Source organism: Triturus cristatus, chromosome 2_2, assembly GCF_964204655.1.
Source record: "Triturus cristatus chromosome 2_2, aTriCri1.1, whole genome shotgun sequence".
Taxonomy (NCBI): Eukaryota; Metazoa; Chordata; class Amphibia; order Caudata; family Salamandridae; genus Triturus; species Triturus cristatus.
Genome location: NC_140582.1, coordinates 205,469,042 through 205,487,542, shown reverse-complemented (window position 1 = coordinate 205,487,542; position 18,501 = coordinate 205,469,042).

Below are 18,501 nucleotides of genomic sequence, written 5' to 3'. Positions count from 1 at the left end.
CGCTGACCGTCTGAAATTTATGCTGCCACAGATAGCGTTGTCCGATCAGTCGGGCTTTGTAATGGGGAGGTCCACTTCCCACAATCTCAGAGTGCTGTTTGGGCTCCTGCATTATTTGGATCCCAAGGTACAAGCCGCGGCCGCATTGCTTGACGCCACTAAGGCGTTCGACTCATTAGAGTGGAAATTCCTACGGGCGTTATTCACTCGCATGGGTTTCAGCCCCTCCTTTGCCAGGCGTATTGGAATACTCTATAATCACCCGACGGCTAGGGTGCGGGTTAATGGTCAGACGTCTGCCCGATCCCCATCACCAGAGGGACTCGGCAGGGCTGCCCCTTGTCGCCATTGCTGTTCGCCATTGCGACGGAGCCGCTGGCGGCTCGTTTGCGCCAACATCACACTCATCGCAGTATTGGCTTCACATCGCGTGGCCTGTTGGTGTCTATGTACGCCGACGACATAACCATATATATGATGAATCCATCGGACAACTTTGACCCACTGATGCGCGAGGTGACAAGATACAGTGGCCTCACAGGTATCGATATCAACTGGTCGAAGTCGGCGATGTTCCCGCTGACGGACGGTACGAGTCAATGCCATACGGAATTCCCGATTGACTGGGTCACTGATGAGATTAAATACCTGGGCGTACGCTTTAGCCGATCGGTGCAGGACATATGGCTGGCCAATTTTGGTGTGGCCGTGGAGTGGCTGGAGTGTAAGGTGAGGCGCTGGAAGGCGCTGCCGCTATCACTGATGGGCCGCATAGCAATTGCTAAAATGGTGGTCGTTCCTAAGTTTCTTTACTTATTCGTTAACATCCCCCTGCCACTCACTAGGTCGTTCTTCCGGCGGCTTCGCTCCGCCTTGCTTGAACTGGTCTGGGCGGGTAAGCAGCCCAGAGAGGCCTGGAACCTCCTCAAACTTCCCTTCCGTCAGGGAGGCCTCGCGGCCCCGGAAATGGAGCTATATGCGTACAGTGCTCAGGCCCAATACCTGCACTTCTGGCAGCACCCGATCCCTTACCAGCCGCACGTGGCTATCGAGATGGACGTTGCGGCCCCCTGCCCCCTTCGTGCAGCGGTGTATCAGAGATACAGACGCTCCCGGGATGACATTGACACTGTTGAAATGGTCCGCTGGGCCTGGTCAAGCATTGCCAAACGTGCGGGCGTTGACGATTTATATGCGCCGAGCATGCCCCTTGCGGATAATCCACTACTGGGGCCATTGACGGACGCGGCGGTGGTGCGGCGGGCGCAGGCCTGCGGCCTGAAGGTGGCGGGAGACTTGTACCCGGACGATACCTTCCTTGCATTGCGGGATATGGCGGCAGCGCCGGAACCGACGGCCTCGGAGCTTCTTCTCTACTATCAACTGCGGTCCGCATGCAAGGGCAGGTACCCTATGTTTCCAGATGCTCCGCCGACGCTTGCGGCCCTGGAGGACGTACTCTCGAATTCCTCCGCGCGCAAACTGATTACACGTATCTATAGAGCTACTCAAAACACAGCTCCGGTTGTGCACACTGACTCTAGATCCTCGTGGGAACATGAAGCGGGTATATCTATTACCGAGAAACAGTGGGAGTACTGTTGCTCCCAACTTGAAAACCTATCCCCTAATTATAGGCTGCGGTTGGTACACTTCAACTATCTGCACCGGACTTACCGTACGCCCATGCAACTGTGTAGGATGGGACTGCGGTCTGATGCGAACTGTTGGAGGTGCGGTGAGAAGGAGGCCGCGTTCTATCACCTTGTATGGGTGTGTGGTCCCATACGCGACTTCTGGATTGCAGTCTTCAATACCGTGGGGCAGATTGTGGAGGTGGAACTGGAGCCGGACCCACTTGTGGCCCTCTTGGGATTCGTTAGAAATGTGCCTAAGGCCTCACGTAGGCTTGTGGCCCTTTTACTATTACTTGCTAAGCGTCAAGTAGCGCTACACTGGAAGAAGTCGATGCCGCCGAAAGTGGCGGCCTGGATAAGATCGGCGGTGTACTGTAGGGAGCAGCTGACCTCATACTGGGACCAGCTGCCACAGCGCTCGCGGCCTGTAGATATATGGCAGCCACTGGTGGATTGGTTGGCTAGAACGACAGCGTTGGAAGATGACTAGGCGGTCTGATTGTGGCTTTGGTGACGTGGCGAGGTTGGAGTTTGACTGTGGTGCGCTGTACGTGGTGTTCCGCCTGACATAAGTGATCTGGGGTTTGGGGCTCGCATTCTGTGGGGGGTTGTCAGTCGATTGCGTTGTCTGGGTGGGCTGTGGGCGCAGCGTGAAGGTGATTATGACATTACGATTATTCATTGTTTGCTTCCTCTCGACTCGGGCTCTCTGTTAGTTTTGTTTTGTTTGGTCCATTGCAAAATGTTGTATTGCTGTTCGAATGTACGACCTCAAATGCTTGGGCGGAGTTCCGCCTCGCAAACTAGCTGCCTGCCTCCGGGTTGTTGGCTGAATAGCAGTGTACTCTTCGATGGAACAATAAAGGTTTTGGAAAACAAAAAAAAACAAAAAAAACAAAAAAAAAAGAAATCAGATTCATTATTTTGGCAATGAGTTTAGCCCAGGCTACAGGTTCATCCAGAAGGAGATCCCCTGGTATCCCATCAGGGCCAGCAGCCTTCTTTGGGGTCAAGTGTCTAATGGCCAATACTACCTCAGAAGCCAAAAATGTCTCTACAAACATCAATAAAGAAGGGGCCCTACTAACTGAATCAAGGGGAAAAGATCGGGTCGCATCTATCCCATCATACAGTGCAGAAAAATGGGAATACCATTGTTGGCTTGTTATATGATTAACTATTGGTGGCGTGCTACGCTGCCTAGCCTTATTAATCAATTCCCAGAACAGCGATGCATTCTTCCTTTTAGAAGCACATTTAAGAACCTGCCTGTGTTGTTCCTCCCACTCTCGTTTGGCCAGCACCAATACCTTTGCATAATCCTTCCTAGCTGCTCTAACTAGAGATTTACTCTTTTTACGCAGGGCAACTGTTATCTCTTTCCTTTTTACCTTGCACTGATCCGAGTACCAAGGGTTGCTGGCTTTGGGCAGTTTATTATTCGATCTGCCACTTTTACCCTGGATTAAAAAGTATTTTCCTACTTCCTCTATTGCGTTTTTGTAAGCCAAGGCGAAGGGCGGCCCCTGGACACTACCTATTCCCAGTTCAAGATCCGCCAACTCCATAGTCAGATCTACTACATGCGCCCTGATCCTCGCCAAATTATCAACCTGGGATTGAACCTTATCCCATTTCAGCCTACGATTACCATTATAAGGGACAACCTCGTTGGTTGACCTCAAGGGGGCGTTCTTCACACTACCTTTTGGTTTACCCCACCTTAACTTCATACATAGGGGGTTGTGATCACTATCCTGCGAGGGTACCACCTCCATATCTATTAGATCACACCACAGTGTGACATCCAATAAGATGTAATCAATTCTAGACGGGCCACTAAGCCTATTAAAGGTCATCGCTCCAGCTCGGTCAGAAGGTGACCTGCCATTTAGTGCTCTTAGATTGTATTCCACTGTGAGGGCATTGATCTGTATTACCTTTGATGACCATTTTTTAATTGGTGCTAGTGTCAGGGCCGGGATGGACCATCTAGAATCCTCCTCTTCTGTGCCCAAAGGATCATCCCCACTAAGGGGCTCAAATGTACAATTAAAATCCCCACCCACAATAATTTTGGAGGATGGGGGGCAGTTGGCTAATGCCTGTTCTAAAGTCGTTAATGTACATGAGGTTGTATCCCCTGGGGTCCCTCTAGAATAGATATTAAATAGATCTATCCTACTGCCCTTTTTTTGTCCTGCGAATGAGAGGTGTTGAATGTCCCTACTCGCTGATTCGTGGGTAGAAACATCCCAATTCAATTCGATTTTTACCCAAACATGTAAACCACCTGCTGGTCTGCCCTTCCCACAACTTAGAGCGGGCAAGAAAAAGGTTGCATAACCAGATTTGTGTACTGGGAGCAAACTCCAAGTTTCTTGGAACATACATACATCGAACTTCTCGATGAAGGTATTCCATTCTGGGAGAACCATCTTTTTTTGCAATCCAGCCACATTCCAAGATACCAAATGGATAACCTCATTACCTATTGCAAACGGGTCAGGAATAACCCCCTTGTTCCCACCCAGCACACATGGGATAGGATTGTTAGTAGCTTCTAATGGGCCTAATGATTTTGACGGTGGACAGCCGTCGCCACTGCACCCCAGAGACAGTGGTTGAATGGTGGTTGGAATCCCACTAGAATCCCACTAATATCAAATCTATTGGCTACCGATGGAACCTCTTTCCCAATATCGGAACTAATGGCCTCCATATGAGCCTCATGATCACTGCCCACTGGGCTAGCAGCGCCTTAATGGCCCCCCGTGCCCAGCATTGGCTGTAGTCTTCAATCGCATTCATCCATACCGGTGAACACATCAAACCTGTTCTCTATCTCCAAAGGGGTAAAGATTCTCAAATGGTCCAATCTCCTGTTGGTATTTCTATTAAATCTAGGAGGTACGATGTTCCACCCAAGGGAATCAACATCAGGAGCTATATGGGGGCCATGTGCCAAATGCCTAGTAATGGATGCTGATGAGAGGTTTGTATGAGTTGGAACCTGTTTACTTGCATGAGATAAAGGGAACACCAGGGATCTAGGGTAGAAATAAGTCAAGGCGCGGGGGATGATGCAGTTGTTGCCATTTCCCATAGGCCAATTCAGTATATAATCAACTGCACGTGGATCTCTAAAATTAACTACAACTATATCTCCCTCAATGTCTTTGCATCTGCCACCCAACCAAGGGAGTCGCCTAACGTGCAGTATCTCACCATTGATGTTCTTTATGATTGGCCTATATATACTAAGCCAATGCATAATTTTATTTTTCAACTGAGTAAACCCTTCTCTTTTGTTATCTGCCAATATGGGCACCCCCGTCAAGACAACCACGAGGGGCACAGCTTCTGGGGGTAGTTCTACTTGTGGCCCATTGTTCACTAAAGCCCTGTTGTAACTATTACTTCCCCACTCTTCCCACTTGTTCCCTGTGGGTGCCTTAGCTCCTCCCCCCAAGAGGTCACTAGCTGGATTACCGACCGGAGTATTTACAATCTTAAGGGGCAATAACCTTTGCTGGTTAAGAGCTATCTGATTAGTGGGCTGGGGTGTAGCTTTAATGAATTGGGGTGTGACTTTGGGTGCATCAATGGTAGGTAGTGAGTCAATGGGGGTAGGAGGGGCAGCCACATTCACCTGAGCCTTGACCAGATCGACCTTGCTGCTTATAACGGACTCTATATCCGCGAGTCTTTCCTCCACCCTCTTCAAACTCTCAATAATGGGCAAGATAAGAGACCTAACCAAATGGCCCAGATTGTCTTGTTGGGCAGAAGAGGGGGCTGCCATCAGCAGCAATTCAGCAGGGATAGAAGGTAGCTCGGTGGTATTCACATCTGATTCTTGGCCTACAGATGCAGAAGGGAGTGCCGAACTAGGCATAATTGCTGGTGCAACCACTGTCCCCAGTGCAGTACTAGCAGCAAGCTTTGTATGCTTCCCAAAATCAGAGTGACTAATCTTAGATTTAACCAGACCCCCCCCCCCTCCTTGCGTCTTATTTTACTTGGTGGTGAGCCATGAATCTTAACCGCGTCTGATTTCTTTGGCTTCTTCCTAGCCGGTTTACCACGGCTAGGGATATATGTGTTTAGGACAACGGGTAAACTAATAGAACTGTGAAGGGGAGTATCACTGATATCCTGGTCAATAGGGGCACAATATGTAGGAGTGCAATCCCGCAGCAGGAGTGGAACATTCTCCTGCGAAGAAAGATCTTCGTTACCACTAGGACTACCTCCATCCCGGGAAAGTGCCTGGAGTGTGGAAACTTTGGGAGCCCTGAGTTTTAAACTTTCAACTGAGCGACGACGCTCTGTCCTGCGCTCGGCCAGTATATTTTCCCTGACCTCATCCGGCTGGACCCTTGTAAAATATTTATCAAGAGAACCATTTATCAAACCCCTCGGCTTTTCAAGAATGGCTTTATCGGGACTCTGGGCCATAACAGCAATAATATCGGGGAGTACAGATGGACACAGAATAATAAATACCTATTTAAATGTCCGGGCCCTGCCCGGCCTCACTCGGCCTCTGAGGGCCTAAGAGGGCCCGCCCTTTGCCCGGGCTTCGCCCCGGTCTGCGCCCCGCTCGCCTCCCGCTTACGCGTAAGTGGGCGTGTCAAAAATAGAAGCCAGGGGGAGGGTTTGGGAAGAGGCCCCAGCTGCAGGCAGTGATTGAGCGCAAGGCCCGCTGGTCTTCGCAGTCCCGCGAGCAGAATTGATGATGAAGAAACACTCGACCCTCTAATTCCCCACGGTAAACTCCTCCGGGCAGATCACAAGGTATCAGGCAGTGTCAGAAGGAATGTCCAAGCCTCCGAGCGGCTCCCGCGGAGCGGGGGCCGCGAGGCGTTATGTTCCGTAGGGGGGAAGGTTCGGGAAGAGGCCCCAGCTGCAGTCAGTGATTGAGCGCAAGGCCCGCTCGTCCTCGCAGTCCCGCGAGCAGAATTGATGATGAAGAAACACTCGACCCTCTAATTCCCCACGGTAAGCTCCTCCGGGCAGATCACAAGGTATCAGGCAGTGTCAGAAGGAATGTCCAAGCCTCTGAGCGGCATCTAGTGAAAGTCTCCTCCAGTGTATTTTTGTGATTTTAATCATATACCTGAAATGTGCATGAGGAGCTCGCTACTCCTGAAATTCCGTTCAACCAGAATAACAAGAGCATCAGGGGTGAGGGCCAACTCCAACAAAAGAAAACAGGGAGAACTTCCCATCCACAAACAAGGTGTGGAGACATCATCCCTAAGAAATCAAACTATGAAGACCCGGCAACCCCCTTGGGAATTAGGAAATATTATAAAGAAAAAACGACCACATTGCCAGATCCTGTCAGCGGTTCTCCTTTTTCAGAGCTTTCTAGCGAAGATTACAGCTGTCAGGTCCCAACAGCTGCCCCCAACCTGGAGGTCAGCTAGGGACTACCCGTATTGGAGAAGTACCCCCATCCAGCATCCAGCAAGAACTTCTGGCCTCATCCAGAGGGAGAAATGTGCCAGCTATTTACTCCCCCAGAAGGAAATAAAATTTCATACCAAGCAAACGAAGAGATCGCCGCCAACGAACTCTCCAGAAGAAAAACACCTCAAAGTCCCGTTTGGCCAGGTACTGATTATATGTGCACCCCTCAGGTGACAGGACAGGCAGCAGAAGGCCTGCCTTCAAATCCTCCTTGCCCCCTGTCATAAGAATTGCAACACTCCCAGGCCGGCCTCTCCAAGGGTGCAAACCAACAGGGGGCGATTGCATGCGGGAACCCATGGAGCCAACAACTGAGATAAATACTTCCGCTAATTCAAACTATGACCATGCCCAAAACCATACTGATTGGCGTTCGGAAACCAGTCCACTCAATATGTTTATTGGGGCCCAAAACAGAATTATAAACCCAGCCTTAAGTAAAGCTCTGTCCTCGCATAATCCATGTAGCACTCATCCCGTGTAGCTGGAGGAGCTCTACATAAGGGACGAGAAGCTTCTCAATGCAATGGGCCTATTTGATATTCCACCCAGCAATGAGCCCAAATTGATTGTCATAGGTAACCCACATAACCCAGTGGCCATGAGGGGCTGCAAAGACTCCAGCTCTGTCATCCACAGTAAAGTGTCTGAATTGCACAATGGACAACTGGCTCAGAAATTTAACGTAGAAAGTCAGTGACAGGGCTAGAACTTTCAAAAGCCAATTGATGTGGAGAATACCACAGATGCTCATCTACGAAACTGGTGGGCAATCACAGATAGCACACTGAAAACCATGAGTCAGGTGGCCATGATGCACGCCGATAAACTGGACAGACAGATATCAATATTACAATCATCGGCAAACAATGTGAAAGAAAATTGAATCTCGACTGGACAATTTAAATTTTCTCATAATGTAAGGTCAGCAGAGGGTGGACAAGTCTCCCAACCTTTGTTGCTGCTCTCTACTTCTGGAATAAATCTCAGCCCTCCCGGGAGTTATGTCCAACTTATTAACAGAGTGCAAAGCACGTAACAAGAACAGTAAATCAAGATTCATGCCAGAAAATCATTTCAATTACATCATGGCACTGTTCACCATATCCTGTGATGCAGCGCCGGATTTGGCTCCTGAAGAAGAGGGTGTGAACCTGGCAGCAGATGAAACCACATAAATTAGTGCACTTAATGGGAGTGCAGTAGACACCACCAGTATAGACTCCTCTAATCTTGCACAAGTGGATTCCCCTGCAATTAAACTCTCAAAGAACAACAGGAAGCAACTGAACAAACAAAATAAGAAATAAAAATAAAAGCAAAGGCAGAACTCTATACCATGTTTGGAAACTCTTCATGGGGCCCCAAGGGAAAAGTTGTAACCCCCACGGGGGTCCTGGTCAGCATCCACCCCAGTGATCCACAGCCAACTCTGGAAGCCTTTCAAACTTATCTTTGCATTAGTACAAGAGAAACCACTGGCAAGATCACTAAATAGTCGATGACCACTGGGGCCCAGACTGTGGACATCTTAGTTCAACCAACTGAACCAGTTAAAAAACGTGGAAGGCAACATACAATTTATTTTTTTTAAAACAGATTTTATTGCAGAGCTAACGCAATAACATAGCTGTAAGCCAAACATGTTATCACAGCCCTAGCGAGCAGAGTATCTTGTCATCATCCCACTTCATGTTACACATTCCAAACTAGCCCAAAAACAGGCATCCCCCATCCTCCCCTCCCCCTGAGTCAGATACAGTTCGATTCAATGTCACAGTATAATGTGGGCTGTCGGTCATCTAGGCTTATATTTTGCTGAATTTGGTGCTGGTCTCAGGGGCAGAGAGGGATTCACTCCTAACAGAGATTCTGATGCCGTTGTTGGCAGGCCCAGTGTTCATGGCTGAGGAGGGGTCTGGGCTGGCGAGCCCACTGAAGAGGGGTCTTGCGAGTCAGGATCAGAGTAGCTAAGAGCGTCCACCAGTACTTCCAATGCCCTTGCCATCTCCAGAGGGGCAATTCCTCATCTAGCTTCCTTGAGTAGTATCTCCCCTTCATAACCTGCCCACTTCTCCAGTTCTTTCTCCAATCCTGCTATTCTGGGGCCTCTATGGGCTTGCCAGTTCTTTGTGATCTCTCATGTTGGGAGTATGAATGTGAGGTCTTGGAATCTACTCGTGACCTTCATCTTGGTTGTGTGGGGAAACCAGTTAAGTAGACAATGAGCCATCACACAGGGGATCTCCCTAGAAATGTTGTGTGCAACCACTGCTGTGACCTCTTCCCAATAAGGTACCAAAGTTGGGCTGTCCCATGTGTTTCAGCTCCGCCTCAGTCTCTCCACAATGTGGGCAGGCTGCATCCTCTGTATAGAATTATCTGTTTATGTGTTCTGGAGTCAGATACGCCCTATGAAATGTGAAGTCATTAATCAGTTTGAATCTCGCATTCCTAGTGACTTTGGGCACTCAAGCTAAGGTATTGTCCGAATCTTTCTCCGGAATAGGCGCTCCCAAATTCTCCTCCCATCGAGTCTTTACCAAACCTAAGGGTAATAGATTATCATTTCTAATTGCCCTGTAAAGACAGGAGACTCCCATGAACGTGCCTGCCCCTTGTATCATGCAATGGCAAGTGTTGTGAAGTTGTGCCCAGCTTTCCAATGTAATCGGACCGTCCCGTGCAGTAGAAAATGATCTTGGGGTAAGTTGAACTCCTCCCTGAAGTCTTCAAACGGGAGAAGAATGCCATCGCAAAATAGATCACCCCCCTTTTCAACCACTGTAGGAGAGTGGCATCGAATGCATAGTTGCCCCCAACTTTTTGCTGATGTGTTGACTGTTTTATGACCCTAGCCAGGCTGTGGCCCTGCTATCCAGGACCCCAGCCTATCTGCTTCCTCTCTTAAACGAAGGGAGTACCCTAGGTACAAGCCAATTGGATGCTGAGGATACCCTGGCAGTACCTTGTAGATGGTACCCTAGGTACCCAGGGCATAGGTCCCTCAGTAGGCCTACCAGGGCTGCAGCACTTATTGTGCCACCCTGGGACAGCCATACAAACTGACACCCCCAGACCACTACTGTAGTCTGGGTAAGGTGGTGCTAGCACCCCTTACAGCGATATAGGTACCCTCTATCCCACCCCATTACAACACATATACTCTCATAGGTCACCCCTATAGCAGGCCTTGCTAATCCTAAAAGGCAAGGTGCTGAGGTATGTGTGAGGGGGGACCCCTACCTGAGTAGGGCCCCTCTGCAACCTTCGTAAAACCATTGCTGGGTTGTTTGTAGTGTAGCCATACCATATACTCTTAACAGCATTATAAGTATATCACGATAGCGTGATAACTTGAGAATGGCTACACAGAACCATATCGTGTTTGGTGTCAAACATGTAGGAATCATACCCCCAGTCCAGCCATGGGCATGAGGGCATGATTCCCCCCTGCTAGAGGGGCGATGTGGGAAAAGCTGCAGAATTTAGACACCAATTTAAAAGTGCACACGTAGCACAAAATGGATACTACCAGCCACCCACACGACTCTGGCTGCCTGTTGCTGCGGAAAATCCCAGCCTCGGCAGCTGGACAATAGGGCTCCTGTGGCAGGGAGGTGCCAGCACCTCCCCAGACAGGATATGTGGATTGGAACTGGGTGGGTGCACCTTAGGATGCCTTTCAGATTTGCACGTAGGCAGCTACAGCGCCTACATTCTGCATACACCACCTGGAACCAGTACAGGGGCATCCTGCCCCTCCCACAGGTGGGAAACACACAAAGGGGAGAGGGTGTAGCCACCCTTTCCCGCCTCACCTCTCATTGGTGGACACTACTCTGGACACTCCCCTAGTCTTGGGGATAAAGGTGAATAACGTGGCCCCAGAGCCTCAGATTAATCTTGGACTTCACAGACTTGACCTTCGATGAGCTGCTGCCCAGCTGACTGAAGAAATCTCCCTTGGGGTAAGGAGTTACCCCCCTGCTTGGCAGGCACCTGAAACACTGCAAGTGACCCGGTAGGAACTTTGCTGCTCCTACGGACTTTGTCGACTCCCAACAACCTTGAGGTGGGTTTCCTGAGCATCCCAGAGGCCAGTGAGTGTGCACAGCCAAGCTGAGCACCGTGGACCGCGTGGGTGCCGAGATCTCCAATACCCCAGGACACCGGCCACCTCTTGCATAGCACATGACCTGGACCAGTGGGGACGTTGTGCTTTGGCCCGTTATCGAGCCAACCACTTTGCAGCAATTGTGCCAAAGATCAGCACCCTAGCCCCCTCCGGTGGCCCGTGGGCTCCCTTTTACGCATGCCAAATTGTCGCCTCCCGCGGTCCCTTGTCTCTCGACTTGTGGGCCCTAGCGGAGGTCAATCTCGACTTTCAAGAGTTCCCCTGGTTGCTCCAGGCCTGCTCTACAGTCTTTCCGAAGGAGACCTCTCACAGATCTCGTGGGTCTGCACCAGTAGCTGATTTTTTCATCTTGCGTGGGTTGCAGTTGCCAAGGCTTAGTGGATCCAATCCAGACACTAACACCGCAGCGACCCTCATCTGTCGTGGGACAGTCGCCCTCCAGAAGCTGGCCTTCCTTGAAGCCTCCCGGAGCCCGTGGCTGCAGATCCAAGCTACACCTCTTTCCACTTGAAGCACCCGACATTGAAGGGCTCTTTCCTTTGAGCTCCCTGGTCACTGTGCTGTGACCCAGACTCTATCCCCTCTGCTTTCAGGTTCTTCTCTACAAACTCTACAACTTCATTCTTCACGGCATCATCAACGCTTTTGGCTAGCAGCAGTTTTGTACATTTTCCCATTGAAAATCAGCCCGCGACCCGACATCGAAAACGACCTATGCACCCGGCTTCCCTGGGGCAGATAACAATGGTACCTCGGTACTCCCGTGGTAGTGGGCTCCTCAAAAGCTTAACTCTAAGTTTTTAACTTTGAACTCCTGCTAGAAGTGTCTTTAATCTTTTTTAATCAAACCGCGACATTCTCCATAGGATATAATAGAGATCCCGATAGCAGCTATTTCCACTGCACGCGCCTCCCGTGGGTCCCCTTCCTCATAACCTGGGGTGGATTCTTAAGGGGCCAGTGATCCTAAATGCCCTAGGCATTGTCTGTAGAATTGTCGTGGTTCTTATACCACTTTTTTAATATATGGTTTGGTCCCCCCCTGGGGCCCTGTGATTCCAGTGCTATTTATTGTATCTATAAATGCTTGTTTGAATTGTAACTTTACCTCTAGCCTCATAAAGAGACTTGTGGGATTCTGTTTAGAATAAATACATATATTTTATATATATACCTGTGTGGACTACTCTTTCATTTGGTCATTCAAGAGGTTATCTATGATAAAACAATAAGCTTAACACTCCTTCAAGACTTAGCCTGAAGGCTGCTCTCCACAGCTACCACTAAGATAGCTTTCTTTAAAGGTTGTCTTTTAAACCTATCACCTTAAGAGTCGAATTGGACTGGTGCAAGGTGGCCACTATAACTAGTGACCAGCATATGCCAGGCCAACTTCTCACAACCACCAATTCTATTCTGCCCCGTAATCTATCCCAGTGCCATTAATAGTGCAAGTTGTTCAACATCTGTAGGGGAATGACTGGGGAATACTGGACCCGCGTCCACATTTTCTGCAGGCAGCGTGCCCAACAACAGTGTGCTATCTGATACTCCGGCATGTCTTATTAGTGGGGTGGGTCGTCCTTAGTAGTGCCCCCCTTAATCAAGGGAGCTCTGGGACAAATGGTCTTCATATCCCACCTGGGGAGCATCTCTCTGCAATCCCTGACTGAAGTTGGGCCGTAAAGTAATAGGACTCAAACTCAAGTACCGCGAGCCCGCCGTTAACCGATGGTCACTGTAATTTAGCCAAGGCCACCCGTCTGTGGCCTGATCCTCACAGGAACATCGTCAGGATGGAGTTGAGCTTCTTAAGATTCCCCTGGGGAACTATACTGGTAGCAAAGTGAAAAAGTATAGTAGCTGGTGGACGGCCACCATTTTCAACAGGGCAACTCTACCAATGATGAACAATGGGAGTGTTCGCCAGAAGTTAGTGCTTGCTAGCGGGGATCTGACAGCCTGTCCTACATTCCCATCCAGCAGGTGTTGCCTATAATGATATATTTTCACCCCCAAGTATGGCAAGCAATCAGATTCCCAGCAGAGGTCACCGAAGTCATCTGGCTGAGGAGCTCCAGCCTCCAGAGGAAACAGCAACGATTCCTGCCAGTTAACTCGCAGACCAGACCAAGATCCAAATTCCTCTATCAGATCCCTTGCCCCTGCGTAAAGTGCTATTTGATGTTGATGGCCACTGATCTGGAATCCCGGGTATCTGTTCCCTCTCGTGCCAAGCAAGCGAGCGGCTCCATCGCCAGGGCAAAGAACAGGGGCGATAGAAGACATCCCTGTTGGGTCCTACACTATAACTCTCAGAAATTATCCGTCCTGTGGACACTCTGGCTACCGGGTCTGCATAAAGTAGTTTAGGCCACGAAGGAAATCCACACCCCAACTTCATTCTGTTCAGGACTCTGTAAAGGAATTTCCATTCCAAGCTATCAAAGGCCTCTCAATGCCAATCGAGACGGCCGCCGCCCTGCCATGGTCCTAGGCCTCCAAGTCCAGAATGGCTACTAACCGTCTGATGTTCTGTGCAGTATTTCTTCTCAGTATGAACCCTGCTTGGTCTGGGTGGACTGGCTTAGTCATGTGAGGGAGAAGTCGGGCTGCTAGGCAGTGACGGCTTCTCCGCTAAGGCAGAGAAGCGTCGCCCCACTGCCAGGAGCAGCAAAGAAAGGAAAAAATAAAATGATAATAACAGAACGGTATTATCATTTTATTTTTTCCTCCTGCTGCGGCAGTGTGTGAGGGGGGCGGGGCAGAGCCGCAGGGGAGGAGTGGTATATACTCCTGTGCGCAATGATTGATTGGTCGGCCCTACCGGGCCACCGAAAACAGTCATGTGCACTCCCCTATTCTCCATGTAGGCTGCATTACAGCCAGCATGGAGAACATGCCCACCACTACTGCCCCTGGCTGAGCGCCGTGTCATGGCGCTCAGCCAATCACAACGTTCCATGGCTTAGGGATGGGAGCCTGGTTCCCTGCTTCTTTTTCCGACCTGGAGTCGGACACAGGCAGGAGGAGAGAAGACACGGGACCTGGTGGAGGCAAGGTAAGTTTTTTTTTCTTTTTTTTTAAGCATCTCGTGAGCCACCACTGCCCCCTCCGCACCTGCCCCACAACCTGTGCGCAGTGGTGGCCGCCCTTGCTGCTAGGATTTTACTAAGTATTTTATATTCTAGGTTGAGCATCGACAGCGGTTGGTACGACTTACAGTCATGCCCAGGTTTGTCTGGTTTTAGTATCAGAACCACTAGTGCCTCCCTCGTAGTGTCAGGCAGATGGCCCCTCTCTCAGGTTTCCTGATAAAGGGCCTCCACCCTTGGGCCAGATCCTTTGCATATGTCATAGAGAATTTAGCCGGAAGGCCGTCTTTCTGTGCTGTTTCGGGCGTGCTAATTCCTTTATTGCCCCTCGTATCTCCTGGATCATTATTGGGCTCCCCAAATCCTCCGTCTCTTCATCGGATAGGGTGGGAACGGTCAGCAGCAGGATCTGCAATGCAGTTGAAATCTACCCCCACCAGAGCTGAATGTAATAGATAGGGGCTAGAGCTCCCAATAAATGCCCCAGAGAGCCACCCTGGTCTACATTCGGGGCATATATGCTGATAAGTGCTATGTCTCTACCCCCAATTCTGCCTGTCAGCGCTAAAAACTGTCCCTCAGGGTCTATCAGTTCAACTGTGTGTTGGAAAGGAAGTCCAGCCAAGATCCAGATCAGTGTTCCCTGTGCAAAGGCCGAGTATTTAGTGAAGTAAGCCTGCCCCTTCCAGCGTATGTGTAATGCCGCCCCTCTCTTTAGCTGTCAGGTGTGTCTTCTGCAGCAGGGTGATATGTATCTCACTGCTATTCAGGTAAGAGAACATCTTATAGCACGTTGTAATGGAGTGCTTCCTTCTAACATTTCAAGTGAATTAATTTATAGTTCACAGGCGCAGACATGATGTCGTATACCAGTCACCTCTCTCCAATCCAGCACCAATTGCAGTTGATAAAAAGTACCAAAACAATCGCCCTTTGCCCGACCCAGATGAAGATTCCAGCAGTATCAACTCTCATTACCCCAAATAAAGAACCTAAAATGCATACCTCTACTCCCCCACCCCAGCTATCAGGCATACAACAAGCACTCGTAGGTGGACCCATGGGTAAAGTAAGAGTAAAGAATTAAGGTGGGGTAACCTGTTGCATTGGGGGCCTCCACGGGTCCTCCCCTCCACCCAGCATACGTCTTGCAAGGAATCAAGCATCCACCTGTGTCGCCTCTCATGCTTTCAGCCTTAATCTATGTAGGGTTCAAGTAAAGCATTGTTCATTTACGATTAGGCATGGATAATATCAAAGGACAGTCTCCAAATGGTCTCATCAGCCGTGCCAGGAGTCACTCGGGTTAGTTCAGCGCCCGTGGCACTGCCGAAGCTATGTCCGCCCTCTGAGTCCAGCCCGCAAGTCCTCATCATCAACATCAGCCGTCTTTGACCGGGGGCTGACCCTGCTGCTCAAGGATGCTACCACCTACCGGATCGCCATTGTGCTCTAGCCACCCTGAAGTGGGGTCTCCGATGTCTCTCAGCTGAGTCCCTCTGCAGTTGTTGCAGTTGTTGCTCTATCCATTCCGACACCTCCCCCGGAAACTGGAAGAATAAGGTGTCCCCATCTGTCACCACCCTGAGCCTAGTCAGGAACAACATCGTATATGGTAGTTTCATCCAGAGAAAACGAGCCTTGACCTCCCAAAACGTGGATCACCCCCTCTGCACTTCCCTGGAGAAGTCAGGAAAAATTTGTATTTTGCTGTTTTCAACATGTAGCTTCTCCAGCTCTCCAGCTTGGTGCAGTATAAAGTCCTGATCTTTATAGTCTGATAATCTGGCCACCACTGGTTGCGACAGAGCCCCTGGAGGCAGGGGGCACACCAGCACCCTATGTGCTCTCAAGAGGGCAAAGAACTGGGACACTTCCCCTGGGGCGACTTCGTCACATATCCACTTCTCCAAAACAGTCCACCATATTTCTCCCCTTTGTTTTTTTTTCTGGAAGCCCTATGATCCGTCTGTTGTTCTGTTTTCTGCATCTTTAGCTTGTGCTTTTAGCAGTTTAATTCTTTCTTCCACATCTGTCAGTTGTCCGGTCACAGCTGTTAGTGCCAGCAATATCTCCCCCACTGTTTGCTCCGATAAGGTTACGGCGATGATCTGCTGGCAGAATACCCATATCCGGCACCAATGTGTCAATTTTAGCTTCACTGACTCCCTAGAGGTGGTGATCGCATGCATAATGTCTTGTAGGGAGGGGCCTTCCTGGAGTTCAGACTGCACGGGCCAGTCTCCTCTTTCTTTCTGGGAGTCTCCTCCTTCATCTCCCCTGGCGCTCCCCGTCTTGGGATTCCGCCTCCTGGTCATCTTCCCTGTGAGAAGTTGGCCTGGCATATGCTGTCTCCTAGTTATAGGGACACCTTGCACCAGTCCAATTCGACTCTTATTGATGATAGGTTTAAGACAACCTTTAAAGAAAGCTATCCTAGTGGTAGCTGTGGAGAGCAGCCTTCAGGCTAAGTCTTGAAGGAGTGTTAAGCTTATTGTTTTACCATAATAACCTCTTGAATAACCAAATGAAAGAGTAGCCCACACAGGTGTATATATAAAATATATGTATTTATTCTAGACAGAATCCCACAGTCTCTTTATGAAGCTGTGGCAAAGTTACAATATCAAACAAGCATTGATAGACACAATAAATAGCACTATTAACATTGGGCCCCAGGGGGGGACCAAACCATATACTAAAAAAGTGGTATAAGAACCACGACAATTCTACAGGCAATGCCTAGGGCATTCAGGATCGCTGGCCCCTTAAGAATCCACCCCAGGTTATGAGGAAGGGGACCCACGGGAGGCGCGTGCAGTGCAAGTAGCTGCTATCGGGATCTCTATTACAGCCTATGGAGAATGTTGCGGTTGGAAATAAACAGTTTAAAAACTACTTCTAGCAGGAGTACAAAGTTAAAACTTCAGACTTAAGCTTTTGAAGAGCCCACTACCACGAGAGTACCGAGGTACCACTGTTACCTGCCCCAGGGAAGCCGGGTGCATAGGTCGTTTCTGCCGTCGGGTCGTGGGCTGATTTTCAATGGGAAAATAGTCAAACTTTCTGCTAGCCAAAAGCTTCGATGATGCCGTGAAGAACAAAGATGTGAAGATTGTAGAGAAGAACCTGAAAGCAGAGGGGACAGAGTCTGGGTCACGGCAAAGTGACCAGGAGGCTCAAAGCAAAGAGCCCTTCGTTGTCGGGTGCTTCAGGTGGAAAGTGGTGTAGCTTGGATCTGCAGCCACGGGCTCCGGGAGGCTTCAAGGAAGGCCAGCTTCAGGAGGGCGACTGTCCCACGTTGTATGAGGGTCGCTGCGGTGTTAGTGTCCGGATTGGATCCACTAAGCCTTGGCAACCGCAACCCACGAAGAATAAACAAATCTGCTACAGTGCAGACCCACGAGGTCTGGGAGAGGTCTCCTTCAAGGAGACTGTAGAGCAGGCCTGGAGCAACCAGGGGAACTCTTGATTGTAAAGATAGACCTCCGCTAGGGCCCACAAGTCGAGAGACAAGGGACCGCGGGAGGCGGCAATTTGGCGTGCGTAAAAGGGCATCCACGGGCCACCAGAGAAGGCTAGGGAGCTGGTCTTTGGCACAATTGCTGTAGAGTGGTTGGCTCAAAAACGGGCCAAAGCACAACTTCCCCACTGGTCAGGGTCGTGTGCTATGCAAAAGGTGGCCGGTGTCTCGGGGTATTGGGGATCTCGGCACCCACGCGGTCCACGGTGCCCAAACTCGTTGAGCACACTCACTGGCCTCTGGGATGCGATGGAAACCCACCTCAAGGTTTCTGGAAGTCGTCGAAGTTCGTGAGAGCAGCGAAGTTCCAACCGGGTCACTTGCAGTGTTTCAGGTGCCTGCCAAGCAGGGGGATAACTCCTTTATCCCAAGGGAGGTTTCTTCCGTCAGCTGGGCAGCAGCAAGTCGAAGGTCAAGACTGTAAAGTTCAAGATTAATCTGAGGCTCTGGGGCCACGCTATTCACCTTTATCCACAAGATTAGGGTAGTGTCCAAAGTAGTGTCCACCAATGAGAGGTGAGGCGGGAAAGGGTGGCTACACCCTCTCCCCTTTGTGTGTTTCCCGCCTGGGCGAGGGGCAGGATGCCCCTGAACCGGTTCCAAGCGGTGTATGCAGAATGAGGCTTCTGC